Source organism: Sinocyclocheilus grahami, unplaced genomic scaffold, assembly GCF_001515645.1.
Source record: "Sinocyclocheilus grahami isolate Dianchi unplaced genomic scaffold, SAMN03320097.WGS_v1.1 scaffold1032.1, whole genome shotgun sequence".
Taxonomy (NCBI): Eukaryota; Metazoa; Chordata; class Actinopteri; order Cypriniformes; family Cyprinidae; genus Sinocyclocheilus; species Sinocyclocheilus grahami.
Window position 1 is genome coordinate 295,771 of NW_015506211.1, and position 12,061 is coordinate 307,831.

Consider the following 12,061-nt stretch of genomic DNA (forward strand, 5'->3'; position numbering starts at 1 on the left):
CATTTATTCACCTTAAATAATAGAAATGTTATTTAGGTTATGCCAAACAACATCTTTTGAAGACATTTTTATACATATATATATATATATATTTTTTTTTTACATTTTATATATTTTTTTATATTTTTCTTTGTCATATCAGGACAGTAGAATCATTATCAAAATGAATTTTAATAGAGAAATTAACATGTTCATCGTAGAAAAAATGTATCCGACGTGATCATATGTATATGTATTACATTTATGCATTTTGAATACATTTAACAGATAAGACAAATTAATATGTAAAGGCAGAATATGTCTTAGGTTAGTCAAGGTTACTTGCACCCAAAAAAATCTCAGCCGCTCAGACCATTAATAACAAACAGGATGGCTTCCGACTGTAGCTGTCGCATAATCATTTCATAATGAAAATGACACTTTTCACAAGTAGTCTGGAAAATATATGTGAACAACATGCATATAATAGTAGGCTCAAAGCATATGTCCCATGTGAGGTTCATAATTATAATCACACACAGATACATATGTCAGAAAAAGGGGAGGCTTTATGGGACTCTGAGCTCTTAAATAAAAGCATGTGCCTGCTGCACAACAGACTGAAGACAAGAGGGTTTCTGAACAACAATGTGCTGAGCATCAGTCCCATGATTCCCATAAAGCGTGAGTTTTGTTTGCACTGGAGCTCTCAGCCTCTCTCTGCCATCCGTGTGTTATGAAGGAAAGTAGGCCACATAATTGACAGTAGTTTCAGCTCCTGATAACTGCTCCGTTGATAACCACCACCCACACACACACACACACACACACACGCTGAGATCAGGTGACTGATCTTAGAGGAGGAAGGGTTTGTCCGCAGAAGAGTTTATGGAGTTTGATCTCGGGAGAGCAGCTCTGATGCCGGTCAAACAGACAAACACACATCTGTCTGTTAAGTAGGTCATCCAGACTCAGCGAGGATATAAACACTCAAAGGTCACATCTTCACCCTCCTCAGTGTTTACATCAACGCTGACACTGGACAAAATACACTCTACATTTCAACTACCGATCTTAATATGTATTTTGCTTTATATTTTTGCATCCATTGGCCATTTTCAGAAATCACTCACTGTTCACCTCATTACTTGTTAAAAGGTATAGTTATTACACATTACACTATTTAGATTTTTCAGTACTGTTACAAAACACAAAAACACAAATGTACTGCATTTTTATAAATAAAATCAATTCAAACATTTACATACCTAAAAAGTCATAGCTTCAATGTAATTATTAATGTAACTAACTACCGTTTCAAAAGTTTTGCTGCGCTCATGCCATGTCGTAATTATTAGAGACACTCTACTCTGAGCTAGGGCTGGGCGATATAGCTAAAAAAAATGTATCTACAATATAATGTTTCATATCATTCGGCATCGATAATTATTGACATTTTTTATAACCTTTTTTTTTCAGAAATCACTCACTGTTCACCTCATTACTTGTTAAAAGGTATAGTTATTACACATTACACTATTTAGATTTTTCAGTACTGTTACAAAACACAAAAACACAAATGTACTGCATTTTTATAAATAAAATCAATTCAAACATTTACATACCTAAAAAGTCATAGCTTCAATGTAATTATTAATGTAACTAACTACCGTTTCAAAAGTTTTGCTGCGCTCATGCCATGTCGTAATTATTAGAGACACTCTACTCTGAGCTAGGGCTGGGCGATATAGCTAAAAAAAATGTATCTACAATATAATGTTTCATATCATTCGGCATCGATAATTAATGACATTTTTTATAACCTTTTTTTTTTTTAAAACAGAGCAATAGAATTTTTTTTTTTTACATTTAACCACTATATTTTTAAATTAACTCAATTTATTGAGACAAACGACAATTTTTTTTGTTTTAACAGTCAAACACAAAATAAAAATTAAACAAATATCTAATTTCTAATGTTTTATATGCAGATTAAATAGGTTAAACTTTTGGCTTGTCTCCCGAGGCCACAGGAGGGCGCAATGAGCAAAATAATTCAGCACATTTAATTGTCATCGCAAGGAAATAACTCTATAAAAAAACATGCATTACGTCTAAATTAACTCAAATCAAATATAACTTAGTAAATTGCATAAACAAAATAGCATCAAGTATTTATGTATTGCTTAATACAAAGAGCCGGATCGCCCATCACGAAGATCGCATTTAAAACATATGAGACGCAGTGAAAAGTAAAAAATCACCACACATTCGTGACGTGTTTCTAAATGTTGAAACTGTTTTAACTTTGCATGGCTTTCTATACATCTCTTGCATGAGCCGTGAGTGCAGCAGTCGTATTTGTCCGACTAAAAAAATGCACTGAATATGCGTTCTGTGTGAATGGCTTGGTCTGGGTTTTAACCTAATCAAGATCTTCTCCGCGTCAATATTTCTCTAATGTTTTGAATGAATAACGCAGCAGCGGCGCGCAAAAACGTTACTTATATCATCATCATCATCACCGCATCTCGTGCTCCACCGATGACGCTTCCTGACACGCACACAACATTCGATTGTACTATTTTTGCATTCAAATGCAAACGTTTATTTTAAATTCGACTAATATTCTTTCTTTTTTTAAATTCACAATCTCAGACAGGCACAGCACTCATGTTCGTGTTTGTGTGAGCTGTCTGCGTCACTCATAGTACGTGCCTATATCGTGACGTGCACTATATCGAACATTTTTTATATCGTTATCGAAGAAGGTGCACCATCGATAAATATCGATATCGTTTAATGCTAGCAAGTTTTTCATTAATATTTGGAATTTTTTCAAAAGTTTTTTTGAGATTTGTACACTTTTTAAATTGTTTACATATTTTTTAATTCAATTTATTTCAGTTTTTAGTTGTTTTAATACATAAAGTTAAAACTAAATAAAAATGAGAAATGTTGCCTTGCAACTAGCTGAAATAAAGTACTTTTTATATATATATATATATATATTTTTTAATTAATCTTGCATTATAAAAATAGCCATTTTCAGAATAATTAATCAGAAATATTACAATATAGTACTATTTCACATTAAAAACCTCTTTATATTAAGATCTACTATTTTTTACTGCCAAAGCCGCTGCCATTTTGAGTGTTTCCACATGACGCTGCAGCCGTCGTAGCTCTCCGAAAATTCAGTTAGCATGTTGTAATTACGAGTTGTACGAGGACGTGAAGACTTTTAGAAGTCGTAATCTCGTAATTGAGATTACTGCAAGAGATCACAGATAATAAAGGAATGTTCCACATTCAATACCAGTTAAGTGATAATGTCACAAATGCTGTCAATAACCACAATGGAAAATAACTGGGCCAACTCTCTGAAGAGTTTAAAAGCTCTTGCAGTGTTACAGTGCAGTAAAAATATGATTTGAGCTGCCGAACACGGGCTTCAGCGAGAGGTTTGAACTGCGCAGGGTGGAGTGTTTTGCTATGAGACTCTCTTTTCAGGAACAGTCATAACAGTGTGTGCCGGGCCCACAGACAAGAGCTCAGAGGACCTGTTTGAGGCCTGAGGGACTTTCTATGGCGCTCTGCATCGCCTCGAGAGAGAGTCAAAGCAGACGTGTGCCAATAACAGGCTAGCGCTGCTGAGAGGAGGGGGCAGGCCCAGTTCAGCAGGTTCCTCGACAGGAACACAGGTCCAGACTCGTGACTTTGGGCCCTACTGCCACAGCTGATCTGATTACAGACCTCTAAACTGGTGTTTAGAGGTCTGTAATCAGAAAAAAATGGTGTGCCAACTAGTGCTGGACGGTATACCGGTTCATACCGAATACCGGTGTTTATTTTTGTTATGATATCAATTTTTAAAATACTGCAATACCAGTGTACGTCACTTAAACAACGTTGCTACAATTAAGTCTCAAGTTGGCATTAAAAGTTACATTATTAAGCAGAAAATGACTTTATTCTTTTTCCATTCTTTCAGTATTCACAAATACAGTTAATTGAGCTGAAGAGCCGATAATGACAACATACATGTATATTTTATTGCCTTTATAATTTTTCATCTTGTAAGAAATTATAGTCTGCCTCGACCAAACTTCCACTCCAATTAAACTATTCTCCTTTCTCTACAAGAGCTTAATTATCACAGAGATAATTCTTTCAATAATATGTAAATAGTATCTCCTGAACGTTACTTCGTCAATCGTCACCTATCGCGTGGGAGCGGCAGTAGGCCATCAAGAACCGTCTGCTGACCAAAAGGGTACTTGAATATAATTGCACCTTAACATTTGGTTGTTTCCACCTGAAAGACTACCAAAGATGTGGGAATGGAAGGCTATCACTTTCATTGTTATCCGCAATTTACATTTAAGACGAAACTTCATTTACATGTCTAGCGGGAAGATGAATGTAATAGAGTATAAAATGTTTGAGCGTAGGAGGCTCGGGGTTCATTCTGACTCCGTTGAACCCAAGGTACTACATGTACTTTGTCACTGCTATGCTGCAATAAACATCTTCATCGAGATCTTCATCGTCCGGTGTTACTCAGCTATCGAGAAGAAACAAAGCAACCTCGGCGTCCGATCGCAGGCCTCCGCTCCTTGAGTTCTCTCCAGCGCTGGAAAGCTGATCCGATATTTACACGGGACCTACTTCTTGCCTTATCGTTCCGCAGACGTTTTTCTCTTTTGTTTTTTATCTGCCATCTCGATCTTTCTGTCGCTCGGCTCGGCTAATGTCCGTCCTGTGCACTGAAAGCTCTCTCCTCCACATCACGAGTAGACACGCCCCTTATTGCTGATTGGCTACAAGTTTGTTTTGCGATTCGGCCCGAATCAGTTTTCTAAAGCGTTTTTGAAAAATCACACACCCTGCCTTTAATACTATAGAAAAGCACTAAAGGTTTTTCAGTTAGAGTGTTTTCAGCTTGTTTATTTTCATATAAAAATACGGCATGCCGTTGCATCAAACAATGCTATAAACGTCATTCAATGTCAATTGTGATAATCGTAAATAATAATCGCAATTACAATTTCAAGGCAATAATCGACAATTATCGACAAAAAAGCCCTAGTGCCAACACTATTACCGCCAAAATGAATGTGTGTAATTTGGGTAATAAATAGACAAAAACAAAATTCAACATTATGTAAATGCCTTATTAAAAAACCTTTAACATTTATGTAGCTTTAGCGTTATTTGAACTACATTAAACTGTATTGCAAGTTAATTTTCAGATTAATTTTGCTTTATTAAAACATTGACAATAGTCATTTATTTGAATTATTAAACAGAAATACTACGAAGCACTACTTAATTACATTTTACATCAAGAACTGCTCTAATGAATATTCTTCTTAATGAAAATTCAGATAAACAAGACTTCATTATCACTGGCATTCATCAAATAACTACTAACCTAACTTACCAGAAACAAACATTTTGTAAATATCAGGAAACTGTATTTTGCAGTATTTTTTATTTTAAATGTATATTTTATTGGCTTAAATGTGAAATATTCCACATATTCCACCTTCTGAGGGAAAAAAAAAAAACAGTTCTCAAGATAAAAAATAAGTGTATATTATTTAATTATTTCATGTGGAGAACAAAACGGAAGTGACTTATGAGAATGTACATCTCGGGAAACGGGTCCCGTGTGTTTATGAATGTCCTCATTGTGTTGACTGCATCTGTATCACACACACACACACACACACGCTTCTGATCTAATCAGATCCTGCTCTTGTCTTTGCTCCGCCCCTTTGCCCATATATGGTCCCCGGCTGCATGATGTAATGGCTGCTCTCAAAATAAAAACAAACACAGATAGACTTCCTGTCTCTGCCTTTCTCAAACACACTCCCCTCACATACAGCCAGATTAAAAGCGGGAGAGAAAAAAGAAACACACACACACACACACACACACACACAGATCCAGGCACGCACATGTTGTGGGTGGAGGCTGACGTTAAAGCTTTTATAAACGCAGCATGACTGCAAGAATCATATCACGGCTTGTCCATGGGGACTGGTTTTGTGAGAAGAAAAACTGATTGCACGTCTGTTTTCTTCTAAGAGGAAACGGCACGGCTCGTGTTTCAGCCGTCTGATGAGGTTCAAAAACAGCTGCGTGTGTGTGTGTACAGGCCCAAAAATCCCTTCATCAAGCCCCAGACCACACGATTGAGTCAGATCTGCTCCTGTCGCTGAGGGAATTGACCAGCACGTCATATATAAAGGCTACATATGGACACATGAGTCAAGGCTGGAAGGTTTTCAGATTGTAGAAGATGCTCTGATACTCGTTTAACGGCTCTGCTTCTTTAATGCGGTTGACTAGTCCACAGACTCGTCTAGTCTTCCCTGATATTTTTTTCAGACTGCTTAAAAGGGGATGAAACTGTCAGCATGTTAAAACTCTGACGTTTTTAAATTCAGCCCCTCTAAAGGGGGGTTAAACGCTGAAGTCATCTAAATTCTGCGTCACATCTAGCCCTTTTTTCAGCGTCTGGCATCATAAGTGTTCATAAAGACAGCATGGCAGCAGATAAAAATAGTTAAAAGCATTTCTTTGTGCTCCTTCTAGCTGTTTTTAAACACAAGAAAGAAGTGGAGCCTCATAAATGACCAATTTAAAACACTCTACATAGGCAGCAACTTCACAAGACACAAGTAGTGCTATTGTATGACGTACATGTGACTCATTTGTTTTTGTTTCAATATTTTGATGTTAGCATGTTGCTAAAGCTAATATCATGATATTTTAATAAAAAGAGCACTTAAACATTTCAAATAATTTTTTGTATAGTAAGAATTACAATGATAATCAACTTTCTTAGCTGGCCTTGTTTTTAGTAATACGCTTGTCAGTTTTAATTGATATTTACTTAAATTTAAGTAGATTTAGTTTTAGTTTTTATTTATTCAAAATAAATTTCTCAAAATACGTTTCACTTATTTTTATTTAACTTTTATTTCAGTTAGTCATTTTAGTACTTAAACCAAAATCAGGAAATCATGAAATAAGTTTAAGTCTTTCAACTTTATTTTAATAAACAATTTTTTTTAATGGTTTTAGTTAACAAAAACAACAACAGCATTAGTTGCAATGCATTCTGGGATATCCTGAAAGATGCAATGCTTAGAATTTGGCTAAAATGACTTGTTCAGAAGGCAATATAATTTTCCCCCTACTGCATCTGCTTTTGATGACTCCAAATTCTGCCTATAAGTAGGATTTAAAGGGGTCATATGATGCGATTTCAAGTTTTCCTTTTTCTTTGGAGTGTTACAAGCTGTTTGTGAATAGATAAGATCCCTAAAGTTTCAAACCCAAAGAGATATTCTTTATAAAAGTTAAGACTGGTCCACGTCCTCCTAAAACGCCTCGTTTAAACACGCCCCCACATGTCTACATCACTGTGTGGGAAGATTTGCATAACGCCGCCCAAATGTTCACGCAAAGAAAGAAGGCATAACTTTTATTCTCGCTGTAGTATTGTTTGCTGCCGCCGACATGTCGTGAAGACGCTGTGTGCTTCGTTGTGAAAGCGAAACTACTTTGTTTGGTCTTCCAAAAGAGGACACGACTAGAAATCAGTGGTTAAGTTGTATTTACAACACTGTTCCAGAACAGTTCAACCCACATATTCAGATGTGTGCAGCGCATTTTATGGAGGACTGTCTCCTGATCCTGGGAGAGTAGACTACAATGCCGGCTGTTCTGACTCACAGACTGTAAGTACGTTTTCATATTTAAAGGATTTGCCACTGACGATTCAAACGTGGGTTGTGAGCAGTGTAGAGTAGCGCTTGTTTGTCGTTTTATGTTTACGCGGCACGATGCAACGCGTAAAAAGACAGTATAAGTCATTATAAATATTCAGATGTGTGCAGCACATTTTATGGAGGACTGTCTCCTGATCCTGAGAGAGTAGACTACAATGCCGACTGTTCTGACTCACAGACTGTAAGTACGTTTTCATATTTAAAGGATTTGCCACTGACGATTCAAACGTGGGTTGTGAGCAGTGTAGAGTAGCGCTTGTTTGTCGTTTTATGTTTACGCGGCACGATGCAACGCGTAAAAAGACAGTATAAGTCATTATAATCAGTAATTATGTTTTAACAAATGCCTCGTTTGTAATGGGTTTGAATGGTTTTGTCTCGTCGCTCCGGGACAGGGCATCACAGTATGGTGAGGGGCGTAACATTTCCGTCACACGTTTGAGGTATTCGGCCAATCACAACGCACTGGATAGCTGGCCAATCACAGCACACCTCGCTTTTCAGACCGATGAGCTTTGTAAAAATCGACGCGCTTCAGAAAGGCGGAGAAACAATAATGTACAGTATGTGGAAAATAATGTGTTTTTTGAACCTTAAACAGCATTTCATTACACCAAATACACACAAAAAAATTCTTTTTTAGCAACGTCATATGACCCCTTTAAAACCGAACCATCATAGAAAATAGTATTTATTCAATCAAATAAAAAAGAAAGAAAGATCCTGTACAGACACATTCTAACCTTCACAATATAAAACCTCCTCCCTAGTAGTTGACTAAGACCATTTACTGAAATTGTGTTGCACACACAACTCATCCAAGATTTGCCCTGGATATGACGTCAAATTTCATCTGAGAGTCGGACAGATGCTGGAAACTGGGCATGAAAAACAATTCGGACGGTGTCTAACAAGCCCTGACTAGCATGATAAGTGTATTTCAGGCTCTTTATTAATATCTGTGGCATTCAGGAAGTCCAGCCCCACATTATTCTCTCAGATGCTATGTTGAGAACTGATGACAATGACGGGATGTTGAACACGGCTGCTCTTTTTCCCTCTTTCTCCGTATTAAAGGCACTTACCATCTGGTGATGACTGGGGATGTTGGCCTCTTGGAAGAAGGAGCTCAGAGCCGTCTGCGGAAAGAGAGAGAGAGAGAGAGAGAGATGGGGATGAGCTGGAGGGATCTGTGTTACAACATGAATGAGCAGAATATCTCTGGCTCTCTGCTCCCTCCTCCCTGACTGTGACAGACACGGGTCAGTCGGTCCAAGCACTAAATGTGGGTTTCTAAACCGTCACGCAATCGGTGCAGGATTCTAGGAACTAATACACTATGCGGGCTCAGAGATACAGAAATATGTGAGAGTGGAAAATACACAAACAAACACGTAGGCAAGACCAGTTTTCCTTTCTAAGACAAGCATCTCTGTTACTACTGCTTATACTTTTGTGCTACTGACATCAGTGACGCCTGAAATCATGCAGCTTTTGAGGAGATCTGAGTCTAGTGGGTGATAAATGGAGCAAAAATACCCATAGACTTTCAGTGAAGGAGGGACACAGGACATTTCTTGAGCAAGCAGCTACTTGGCAACCACGCAAAACACCTTAGCAACCACATAGCAATATACTAAACACATTGCTTTATTTTGCACAGTCCTTATGACTCTAAAAATGATATTTAATCAATTAATAACATATTTCCCTTGTACCTTGAATACATGTGAGTGTATACATCATCATTATTTCCAATAAGTAAAATATGTCTCAAGATAAAAAGTATTGTAACAAATATAATGACTTAATTGATAAATATCATCACATTTTTGGGGGAGTCGCACCACATGACATTTTACCCGAACTAACCTAGATTTAATCATCTGATATTCTATAACACTTACAGACCTTGATTATGACATAATTTCCTGTTTTATGATTTGTTTTTCCTTTTGCAAATTTGTGTCTGCTGGTCGTACCCCATTTGATTTGGAAGACAAAATGTTTTCACATTTTTATTTATATATTTCTTTAAAAATAATTTAACAAAAGCTTCAGCGTTTGATGATAAAAGTTTATGCCAAAGTACGGGTGGTTTTCTTTTCAAGATTTTTTTTTTTTAGATATCATTTTGAAGCTTCTTCCTTAATTGTGATATCAGGGCAGTTGTAATTGTAACATTATGACATTTTTTACTTCTATTTTAAAATTAAAAACCTGTTCAGAGAAGAGGTGTATTCAAATAACTGTAAACAGCATGCAAACAAATGGAGCCTTATCAGACTATGACGACATGTTTTCAGTTATTAATGTTAAATTTACAAAGTTTTTTTAATTCATGTATATTTATAACTCAACACTTTGCATTAGGGCTGTCAAAAAAAATTCAAATTTCGAATATTCGTCGAATTTTAGGTGTGCGTTAAGGAGGTAGCCTTATCAGTGGGTGATAAGGCTCCCATCGAGATGCGATGACGATGTAAGTGTCGTTGCATTTTAATGTTTTTGTTAGCCTGTCCAGTTGAAGCCACTAGATGCAGCACTGCTGCGTTGTTCATTAAAAATATTGTGGGAAAAGAGAAAATCAATGCGGAGAAGATCATGTTTACGTCAAAACTGAAACCAAGCCGTTCACACAGAACACATATTTCACGCATTTTCTAGAGGGACATCTATCAGCGTTGCACTCGCGTCTCGCACAAAAGAGCCGCATGTTTAGAAAGCCATGTAAAATGAATGCAAGTTTAACTTTGAAAAAACATGTCTCGAGACTTTATGGACGGGTTTTTCCCAATCCCACTGCAACGCGTGTTAAACGAAAAATGTACTCCGTGTGATTGGCTTTCGGTCCTTTGTATTAAACTATACATTTGATTTGGAAGACAAAATGTTTTCACATTTTTATTTATATATTTCTTTAAAAATAATTTAACAAAAGCTTCAGCGTTTGATGATAAAAGTTTATGCCAAAGTACGGGTGGTTTTCTTTTCAAGATTTTTTTTTTTTAGATATCATTTTGAAGCTTCTTCCTTAATTGTGATATCAGGGCAGTTGTAATTGTAACATTATGACATTTTTTACTTCTATTTTAAAATTAAAAACCTGTTCAGAGAAGAGGTGTATTCAAATAACTGTAAACAGCATGCAAACAAATGGAGCCTTATCAGACTATGACGACATGTTTTCAGTTATTAATGTTAAATTTACAAAGTTTTTTTAATTCATGTATATTTATAACTCAACACTTTGCATTAGGGCTGTCAAAAAAAATTCAAATTTCGAATATTCGTCGAATTTTAGGTGTGCGTTAAGGAGGTAGCCTTATCAGTGGGTGATAAGGCTCCCATCGACATGCGATGACGATGTAAGTGTCGTTGCATTTTAATGTTTTTGTTAGCCTGTCCAGTTGAAGCCACTAGATGCAGCACTGCTGCGTTGTTCATTAAAAATATTGTGGGAAAAGAGAAAATCAATGCGGAGAAGATCATGTTTACGTCAAAACTGAAACCAAGCCGTTCACACAGAACACATATTTCACGCATTTTCTAGAGGGACATCTATCAGCGTTGCACTCGCGTCTCGCACAAAAGAGCCGCATGTTTAGAAAGCCATGTAAAATGAATGCAAGTTTAACTTTGAAAAAACATGTCTCGAGACTTTATGGACGGGTTTTTCCCAATCCCACTGCAACGCGTGTTAAACGAAAAATGTACTCCGTGTGATTGGCTTTCGGTCCTTTGTATTAAACTATACATACATACATGATGCTGTTTTGTTTATAGTTGTTATAGTTTATATATGTTATAGTTTCACAGATAGTCACGCTATATTATGCTTTGAATAAACGTGCATTAGTAATATTTTGCTCGATGCGACCTCTTGTGGCCTCAGGAGAGAAGCCAATAGCTTTTCTTCACCCTAACTGAAATTATGCATTTTAAATTCGAATTTAATTCGAATTTTGATCATATTTAAGTACAAAATTCGAATTTAGTTTTTCAGCCATTTTGACAGCCCTAGTCTGCATTATATTACACTGGAACTACAGAAAGCTAGTTAACTGCTGCACGAGTATTTCTAATATAATGGTTGAGTCAGTAATGGCAAATTGGTAAACTTCCTCCTTTAATCAATTTCTTGATATGTCTTCCTCTTTTGGAAAGTCTATGGTGGAATAGAAATGCTATCATGTGTTTTTTTTGTTTGCTACGGAATGCTAATTATATATATATATATATATATATATATATATATATTTTTTTTTTTT